Here is a 10,975-nt window from a genome sequence, read left to right as displayed (position 1 = left end):
TTCATTCATTTTCATGATTTATTCTTACATTTGTCCATTTTCCCCTTTCTCTCATGTAGCCCCTTGTAGTACCTCCATGTACCACTAGGGGTACGTGTACCCCAGTTTTGGAATCACTGAGAAGGTCAGAAATGGGCATGGTTTACACCGGAACTCATGTTAATGAATCGAGCACATGTTGCATTTTCTAAACTAATATTTATTGGCAATGCAATTGTTGTGCCTTAAAAGCATCACATTGATGTAATATTGCCTCATCATTAATTAGGAAATATAATTAAGCAATATAGCATGAGAGCTAGTGTGTTGTGGCAAATATATCCCGCTGATAAGCTGTTATCCCACGAGGCTGCAGGCCTCGTGGGATAACAACTGATCAGCGGGATATATGCCACAACACACGCTGCTCGAGTGCTATATTACTTTTATAAAACGGTTTCCAAGTATGATAATATAAATATAATAATAATACTATAAGTCCGACTGGCATGGTATTCTGATAGAGTCAGTTGAAACACTACTGTAAGGCGGGACCTCTAGCAAGAAGATAGACGTGCGGGTGATTTGATTGGATCGTTCTGGAGACTGAAGTTGACATTGGCCAATCCTGGCGCTTGCTGAGAAGCTGAGACCTTTCTGGAAAGCCCGACAGGCAGCTCGAGCGCAGCGCTGCATTCTCAGCGCTTGCTGAGAAGCTGAGAGCTTTCTGCAAAGCCCGACACCAACTAACGTTACCGGGTTAAATGCGGGGTTAAATGCGGGGTTAACAGCCTTTTTTTTGCAAAGAAGACATTAGCCCGCATCTATTCTTGTACAAAACATAATTTTCTGCGAAGTATTAGTAAAGTTATAAGCGAAGATCGATTCACAAGGATCTGACAGCTGTCTCCGCCATTTGTTTTTTTTGAGGTAACCAAAGGCTTTTAGTAAGAGAGTTGCCATGGCAACCAATAACCCATGGCCATGGGTTATTGGAGTGGGTTATTGGATTTATACAATGGCTGTGAACCAATCAGATTGCTTGATTCGAGAGAGCCGTGTTCTAATACACGTTATACACCCCTCTCCTTCTCTCCCACCCTCTCCCCTCATGAAAAAGTACTACTGAATCACTACTCATCACTACTATACAATATCTACACAAAACCTACTGTTCCACTACTTGATTGCTATTGAGATGTGTAGTGATTTATGTAGTGATTTCAATAATGAGTATAGAGAATTGGCCCCTTTCACTACTGATCACTACTACATAATGACTATTTAAATCACTTCCCGATTACTACTTAAAGCAGCTACGAGCAAGATTTTCGATTGTTATTAAACAGTCTAAATTTAATATCGATGGCTCACATCTTACCTCTAATAGTAGATGAGACCAATGCCGAGTGAATCGGCGAGTGCTGTCTTGATGATTATAGTCTGTGTGCGGGCCGGGCAGAGGAAGTGAAACGAAACGGTTTACGGCAGCCACTTCGGTCATATCCACAAAATTACAAAATTACTTTCAAACAAACTGTTAGTATCATGCTTATCGTGCATATAAATTATTCGTATCAAACAAGGCTTGATTTCAAATAATTAAATTGAATATTATCCTATTTACACTTTTAAAAGATTTACTTTGCCTTGACGATCTTCAGAACTGATTTTTTTGGCTGCAGTCAGTCAGTCTTCTCCATCATGTAACCTATATGAGAAATGCACAGAACAGCCACCTGTAAGCCACATGTGGGAGTTTACAAACAGGTCAACCTCTTGAGACAAGATTTAAAAATCCAACTGCCTCCAGTTTCCTGGTAGTGGTGGTCCACTTGACGTCCTTACAGTAAGCACCAGACACCTTTGCCTGGCATTACATTCACTCTGCAATTGAGTTGAACAACAAGAGAAGCTGACCTCCACTCACACACAGAGTCAACCACAACCACCCTGCACACCCTCATATCTGATCGTGTATATATTATACAACAGTTAGTTCCGCCCGAGCAATTTGATTGGACAAGAGGGATCCTAGCAGTGCTGATATTTCACGATAACAGCACTGGCACTTCACTGTGTGTATATCACTCCGCGTCACAGCTGCTCTCCCATATGGAAAAGATTTTACTAAATTTGTATATGTTTTACCTGAAACTTGTAAGTAATATCTAAGTAATATATATGACAGTCAAACCAGATATAAGATCCATAGTAAATTTGTGTAAAGTGAAACTTATATAATTTGGTCACTTACAAGAATGATATATGACAGTAAATCTACATACAATATTCTTAGTAAATTTGTGGAAAATGAAACTTATATGATTTGGGAACTTGTAAGAAATATATATAACAGTAAATCCACATACAAGATCCTTAGAAGATTTGTGTACTATCAAACTTCTATGAGTTCGGCAACCATAGTGAAACCAAAATCTTGCAAGTGTTCAAAAAATTAAGTCATCGTAACATCACCCATTGATTTTTCATTTTCATTCAGTTTTGAAGCTGGGAGTGTGGCCATCGCCATCTTGGGGTTCTTGCGCAGCTCGCACGAGACGGCACAAGATCAAGGGTTTCCCACAGAGCCGTAGCTGCATCAGGCTGTAAACATGTTTAATCTAGTTGTAAAGTCAGGCATTTTAACATGGGGGCGAATTGGGAACGATTCCCTTTTGGAGCCATCCTCAAGTGGCCATTCGAGGAACTACAGCTTTTAGTATCACTTCCGGGGCTCCATCTGTCCAAGCCCGAGCTTGCCACCTGATATTTAAAAAAACAACGTATAAGACATTATGTACCCAGATAGCAGCTGACTCTGGATCCGCCTCCAAACGGGAAGATCGGTTGGTTAGGTTTAGGCATTAGGAGATTTGTTAGGGTTAGGGTAAGCCAATCAGAGGCAGAATAGGGATGGTCATGCCTTTACCATCTTAGGATTGTTTTAGAAGGCATCTAGGATGGTGAAGGCATGGCTGGGTTTAGCCATGAGGAGTGATGATTGGTTAAGCTTAGGGTAAAATATCAGGGTATAAGCCAATCAGAGGCAGAGTAGGGTGGGTCATGGCTTTGCCATAAAAAAAAATATTGTGCGCAGGACATCCTGCATCGTACATTAAAATAAATGGATGGATGGATGGATAGATAGCAAGATGATATTGATTCAATGTTGGAATTCCATCATAATAATATTTTTTGTTGGTTGAATATTCAAGGCTATAATAACATTGAATCAATGTTGATAGTCTAATTCTGTGCTTTTTCAATGTTGAAAAGACAACATTGAATTAATATAGATTTTTGGTCAGCTGTATTGCCCCAATATCATGTGTCAGTCTATCCGTCCATTCATTCAACACTTTAACGCAGACCTGGGCATTATGTGGCCCGGGGGACAGACCTGGTCCTCCTGATGGTTCTGCCTGGCCTGGGAGGTCTAAGACAAACCATACTATTTTACTTATGAAACTAGAAAAATCGAATGAGATCACCTTGGCTGTTTGGAGTGATTTTCAAATATAATAAATGCTGAAGAATAAGTGCACAGTATGTTTTCTATCATTTAAGATATATAGAGCATTTGCTCCTAAAATGTGAGAGATCTACATATGTGTGGGGGAAAATGGAAAGTATTGGTTTTAATATTACTGTGAATTATAATGCTGTGATGTATCGTGTCTTTAATGGAATAATGCCAGGACCACACCAGGACTTTTTCTGGACAATTGTTTGTGTGGTCGCAGCAAAATTGTGGAAGACGAGGTGTGCCACAGTTATCCACTAAGCTGTCATCCCAGGTGAAGTGGTCTATAAACAAATCATATCAGAACTGAAAAGACAAAGAACACTGCACATAAGAACAAAAAGACCCACAACCTGGCAGCTGCTCACCTTCTAATAGACTATATATATATATATATATATATATATATATATATATATATATATATAATGTTTGTTACCCCTGACTGAATAATTTAATAAAGTATATTTAAAAAGTAAAATGAGAGGTTACGACATCTGACCTAGAGTGTGGGCGTATAGGTGGTTTCCAGAACTTTCCAGGACTTTCTAGGTGGTTCCAGGACTTGATGCCTTGCCCATGACCTTCCCCGGATCATAACCCACCACCATGCTAATTTTCAGCCCAATCCGACCAGGGGTGCATTGAAATCAATGGATGGAGGGCCCTCAGGATCATCTCCAGAGGCTCTACCACACTGCCACAACTAAATTAAAAATTAAAAAATAAATTAAAAAATAAATTAAATTATATAATTTAACCTGCTGTTATGTTATGTGTAGGACTGGCCATTTTGGGGGAAATATTTTCAGTAAAAATATAGCTGTCAATAAATGAAAATAAATCTCCAAGCATGCCAAAACATGCAAAAAAAAAAACATCCAAATAGCTTGGTTGACAAATAAAACCAGACAAACAAGCAAACAAACACACGCACGCACGCACGCACGCACGCACGCACGCACGCACGCACACACACACACGCACACACACGTTATGAGAACATGACAAATGGAAAGATACACACTCAGGACACACGGCACGTTTTCAAAAGAAAAGCCTTTTAGGCCATCTCATTCCATTTGTCTAGCTAGCTAGCTTCATATTAAGTAAAACGGTGTGGTTTGTTAGACCTCAGAGCCATCACTGTAGAATGATGTTATGTTGGCAAGTTAAAACCGTCTGTAATAATAAGGCTCAGAGTGATTTAAGTTTAATTCAGTTACACTACAGAGCATTTTACGCCTTTATTTTGAAGGGTAACAACGGAAGTCTGGTCCGTGTGTTTGACTCGCTTTTGACAGGACTGTTTGTTTGAATTTGAGCGCCATGGGTAACGTTAGCTGTCCACGTTATTAGAGTCCAGAAATGGTTAATACGGCGAAATGGTCGCAGTCTGGAGCCCTTGGGTGAGTTACAACACGATCATGCCTTTATATTTTAACTGTTTGCAGGATATTGCAGAACTTTTAGTTTGTAGGCTAACCCTTAGCCGCTTAGCCAATGTATTACATTGCGTTTGACGATTGTTGCTATACTGAGCGCCGGCTAGCAGAAGGCCAGGCCATACTAGTGTGAAATGATGATGGTGTTCAGACTCTGGGACTAACGCTAATTTGAGTTAGTGTTGTTAGATAGTTTTGCTAGATCGAATATTGAGTAACCTAGTAGCTAACGCCATTACCCCAGTGCAAATGTACCTCGCCTGTTTAGTTTAGCTAGCATGTTGAGCTAGCTCAAGTCTACATTTCTATAATGTACTGATGTCGTCCATGTAAAAGAGCATGTCATTGGCCATAATTATTAAATTGTATGTTTGGGAACCATTGATAAGCAGGCATGTTAGAGAAGTCAGAAGATAAGAAACCGAGGTGAATTTAGGATTGGCCGCTTTCAACTAAATAGCCTGTGTTTTTTCTTTGTTCTTTTTCCCCACTGTTCTCTTGACTAGGGTGACCAGGTCCCAACTAACCAGATGTGGGACAAAGAGTACGTTTGTGTCGGACAATGTGGGACATGTTACCAGTGCATCGAGGTAGTCTAATATGTTGATATAAATGTCTATCTAACTTAAGAAATAAACATTTCCATTCTGCCCCATAACATACAGTATGCTTTGCCCTCTGGTTGATTCAGTAGCACATAAGAGACTATGCAAATAAAAACTTAACAATATATTTTATTTAAATGCAAATTTCACAACTCTGACCTGATGACCGCTGCATCCATGGTATTTCCATGACCATGATATTCAAATTTTTTGGAAAGGATCTGTGTGTGTGTATATATATATTGCTGGGGACCCCTGGGGGGTCCCTGGACCCCCACTTTGAGAACCCCTAACTTAAGAGAAGTGTTTTTTTTGTTTTGTTTTTGTCACTGGGTTGTGGAGTGCACACAACCCATCTGACAGAGACTGACAGCTGAAATGGTTTGGGAGTGGTTAATGTGAGTGGTGCACAGTGTGGTAAATGGTCGTTACTTCAGCTGCTGTCACCTTATCTGTGTTGGAATCTTGTTTGGGTTTCAGTAGGAACGTATCCATAGACTGGAAAGCCTCCTTTTGAGCAACACGTTTCTTGTGAGTCTCGCATTGTTTGTGTCGTTTCACGTCGTATTCACCTCCATGTGAAACTGAAAACGGACTCTGGCAAATGTCGCAAAAAACTCTGAGAATCGCCTTGCACTGGCTTCACCCACGGACAAATAGTTTCCCAGTCCTTGTTGTAGCTGCATTTCCTTTTCTTTGCTGCTGTCGCAGTTTCCTCCCTTTCCTCCTCCATGTTTCATAATATTCCGCGTCAAATCTGCAGCATATCGGCTTGCTGTTTGTTTCCACATCGTCGGGGGGGGGGTACCCTAACGTGCATTTTATCCCAGCCTCCGTGTACCCCAGTTTGATTGACATGATGACATCAGACACAGCCCGCCCCCGTGATGTTAGTCCTCCCTCCCCTTCTCCACACAGCCAATTCATAAAACCCACATTTTATAAACGCGCATGTGAAAACTGGAGCCTGCCAATCAAAATGCGGGACAACATCTCAATTTGCGGGACGCGTGAAAAACCGTGAAAATGCGGGACAGTCCCGCACAAATCGGGACATATGGTCACCCTACTCTTGACCTACAGTGTAAAGGGCAATTTACTGTGATTTATGATGTCGCCACTGACCATGATCATATTCTATCAATGGACATTGATGAGAGAATTAATTAATATGATCATGGTTGGTGGCAAGCATCATAAATCACTGTAGCTACTATAAACTGCCCTTAACACCAACATCACTGATTACCTGTGTTACATTATTATTTTTAATTACATATACAGTCTACTGTACATATAGAGTAGACTTAGTGTAATCAAGTTATAGTTTGTATTGTACAATGCATCCTGGTATACTGTGCTTTTTTACTGATTTGCTATGTTGTCGTTTGGTATCCTCAGGAACACAGGAGTCCTGTTGCTGACATCTCTCCAGAAGGTGACGGAACAGACCGAACAAATTCCATAGGCTAGCACAACAAAGGTAATATGACCACACTGGAATTTATACTCAAGCTTAAAGTCGAACTGAACCTGTTCGTCACGTGCATAATGAGGCCGTTTCAGACTGAAAACATAGTTTGTCTAAGATGACAGGTTGAGAGGCTGGTCATAGTATCATGTCGATGATTTTATTTGACAATTCTGGGGACTGGATTGGGCTTTGGCCAATCCTGGCGTGTTCCGCCTCCAAATCGAGTGGGATTCAGTCGTGTTGTGGCGCTCCCCTCGGGAAGAGCCTTTTGACGGGAGGAGTGGATGTCAGCGACCCGCAGGCAGCCAGCTGCCTTCGTGTTGCCGAGTGGAGAGTGCAGCACGTCGGCCTGGAATCTCCGAGGTGCAACCCCTGACAACCAAGCTCTCGGATGCGCGTGCCATTATCGTTGCTGTAACGATACGATATCCCTGGAATGCGCGTTTTAACGAGCCAGTTACATTTCTTTGCATTCTTAGAGATTATAGTTTTTGTTTTTTGTTCATGTTTCTAACAATTGGCCAAGTTAGTAGTTAGTTTATGGGATAGGAATTCTGTCAGATGAGAGGCACTAGGCGCCATTTTCGACTTAATTTGGAAGAGAAAATTATCCAGAAATGAAGATTTGATTGACAGCTGCATGTCGTGATATGATTGGTTGAAATGGGGTAGAAATTTGATAGTACTGGGTGACGTCAGCAAACTGTAAATTACGGTTATCAATGAAATCTTGAAAAACGAACTTTTGATGTGAAAAAGTGTGAAAAACTAAAGAAATTAGATTGTTGTGATTTGTTTTGCATACATTATTAAATAGGTGCACTGCATACCCAGGTATTTGAACTAAAAGAAAAGAAAAGTCATTCTTGGGTTCAGCTCGACTTTAAAGGAGAAAGTCACCAAAAACAAGGCCGATTTATTTTGGACATGATCTCACACATCTGAAAACTGGAAACAGTTTTCCAGACATTCATTTAGTTTGACAGTTATTTATTTAGGGTTGATTTGAGTTAAGTTGTGGACCATTGATGTAATTTGTGCATGAATGACAACACTGGTCCACAACAAATGCTGTTGGGCGTCTGGGTAGTGTAGCGGTAGATTCCCTGACTACCAACACGAGGGTCGCAGGTTCGCGGTCCCCGTGTTACCTCCGGCTTGGTTGGGCGTCCATACAAGCACGATTGGCTGTGTCTGTGGGTGGGAAGACGGATTAGTTGTATGTGTACTAGAGATGCTGCGATCGAGATTTTTCAATTCCGATCTGATTCCGATATTTTAGCCTCAAAACCGATCCGATTCCGATCAAATTTCGATACCCGATTCGATACCGATTTCGATCCGATACCGATACAGCACATATTTAAGCCTCTATGCTGTCTGATAGCTAGCAGGCAAACTAAGTTTGATTTTGTATTCAACTAAAATTCAACTTGATGAAATATATTCAGTATGACTTATTTATGGTGATTTGTTATATTTATACCCCAGTCAATGGTTTATCACAGATCAGATACTGTTGTTCTTTCTCAAGGCACTTTATTTTTAATTTTATTTTGTTCTTGCGATCTATGGTTCATGATCACAGTGTTGTTGGTAGGCCCTTGCACCCCTATAAAGTTTTAATTCTGGTTATTCTCTATTCCACACTTGTTCTCACTAGGACCCCTGCAGATCCTGTTCTTCCATTGTGGCTACATGAAGAACATAGCCGTGGCTCCATCCCCGACCGCCAAGAACCGAGGTGTGTTCGTTGACGACCGCTGGACGTCTCTTCTCACATCACCTCAACAACCAGAACCTGCAGATTCTACTTGAGCAACGTGGGTGCGCGAGTAATTCCATTTCTCTTTCCTGGATTTTTGTGAAAAGTGTTTGCTACACACCTGGAATTCAATGGAGCAGTTAAGATCCAGACGAAGAGTGCATGCAGCATGTATGCACCTTCAAGCTTGTGCACTAGTTCAGAGCTTTAAAGGAGAATTCTGTTTTTTTACCCCGCACCTTATTTCCACCTTAAAATATGATGTTTTACTCACCCAGATATTTTTGGTTTCATTCGGATCCCCATAGAAGATATTCAGGTCCGAGTAGAGTGCTGGAACTGGCCAAAACGGGGCATATGTAGTACACACTGTAAATAACGTATTTTCTGCAACATAGCGGTTCATATCCTCATAATATCTTCCATAAATGAATGTGAATCCATCTATTCTCCTCCGGGCAGCCTCAATATCCTCATCCGGGGTCTGTGAATCCAACTCTTGCTCAAGTCCCGCTGAAGTCTCATGAGTTTCCTGCTGACTCCTTTGTCTACCAGGGAGTCACCGCGCACCGGCGCCATTTCTTGAAAAGAGCGGACGACGAGGAGAGAGGAACAACAGGCCAGGGACGAACAAGCCGCTGCATGGCCGAGAACAAATGGTGACTGGTGGTGATGTTCCTGTGGACGCTATAACCCTATGCCCACAGACGAGGAATGCCTCTGTTGGATTCACAGACCCCGGATGAGGAAACCGAGGCAGCCCGGAGGAGAATAGACGGATTCACATTCGTTTATGGATGATATTATGAGGATATGAACCGCTACATTGCAGAAAATGTTAGTTACAGTGTGTACTTTGTATGTATTGTTTTCGCCAATTTTGGACTGTTCCAGGACTCTACTCGGATGTGAATATTTTCTATGGGGATCCGAATGATACCAAAGTTATCTGGGTGAGTAAAACATTATATTTTAAGCTGGAAATAAGGTCCGGGGTGTAAAAAAACGGAATTCTCCTTTAACGTGGACACGGCTGGGAGCTACGTAGCTATGAACATTTCAGCGAAAAACATTGTGTAAAGGATGTCTTTTTCAAGTCAACTTGGCATCTCAGGGCTTTCAGACACTTGGATTACGAGAAAGTTTGAAAGTTGGTCACCTCCACTTCAATGTTGGCCCAATGGATAGAGAAGCGAGCTTGTGACCGGAAGGTCGTCGGTTCAATATCCGGGACCGTCAGGATAAATCTGGGTGGGGAAAGTGAAAAGGCAGCACTTGCCCCTCCCTCATTACCACCACTGTGGTGCCCTTGAGCAAGGCCCTTAACCCCAACTGCTCCAGTGGAGCTGATCAGTGGCCAACAGATCAGTACTGGACAGCTTGTACTGGTCGGCTTCCAGGTGTGTGTGTGTGTGTGTGTGAATGTGAACAGGACGCTCTTGAAAAAGAGAGCATTGCTCTCAGTGAGACTACCCCTGTATCAAAGAAAGAAAATAAATTGTGTCGGCTTCAGGAATGTTTTGTGGACTAAAAAACTTCACCTGACCTTCCACTGGCATGTGGGTGAGTAGATAATGACAATGATAATGTCAACTGTCCTTAAGTGTCCTTGGGCATATCATTTGTGACATTCCCTAATCCCCTTTTAGCCATTTATTTAGTCAGAATTCTTTCAAATGAATGTACTGTATATTCTTTATTTATCTTGTGTAATTTAAATGTATTACTAAATTATCTGCCAATTCCTAGTTACTAACAAACTTTCATGTCTCATCTATTTACTCGTTGATTTTGTGTGGTGTCATACATTGCAGTTGCTCCAAGTGTGAAAAGAAAACTGTTGCTATTCACCTTATATAGCCAAGCCCACTTGACCCATCGTATCACGACTTACTGTTCATAATGCTTGCTGTTTTACCTGCTCAAACTAGTCTGACTTACATTATGAGTCAGACTAGGTGTATGAGTCACAGGAAGTGTAAATACAATCGGAACTTCCGATTGTATTTACACTTCCTGTTAGTCTCTCAAGCCAGACGGTCTCTTCTACATAAGGTGAATAGTTGTATGAAAAGCACAAATATTATTATTATTATCATTATTATTATTATTATTAACAACGTTTTTGACAACAGAAACCTGTATGAAATTGTATAAATAAAGTATATTTTTTTTATACTG

The sequence above is a fragment of the Poromitra crassiceps genome (assembly GCF_964638095.1).
Source record: "Poromitra crassiceps genome assembly, chromosome: 3".
NCBI classification, from domain to species: Eukaryota; Metazoa; Chordata; class Actinopteri; order Beryciformes; family Melamphaidae; genus Poromitra; species Poromitra crassiceps.
This window is presented reverse-complemented; position numbering follows the sequence as displayed.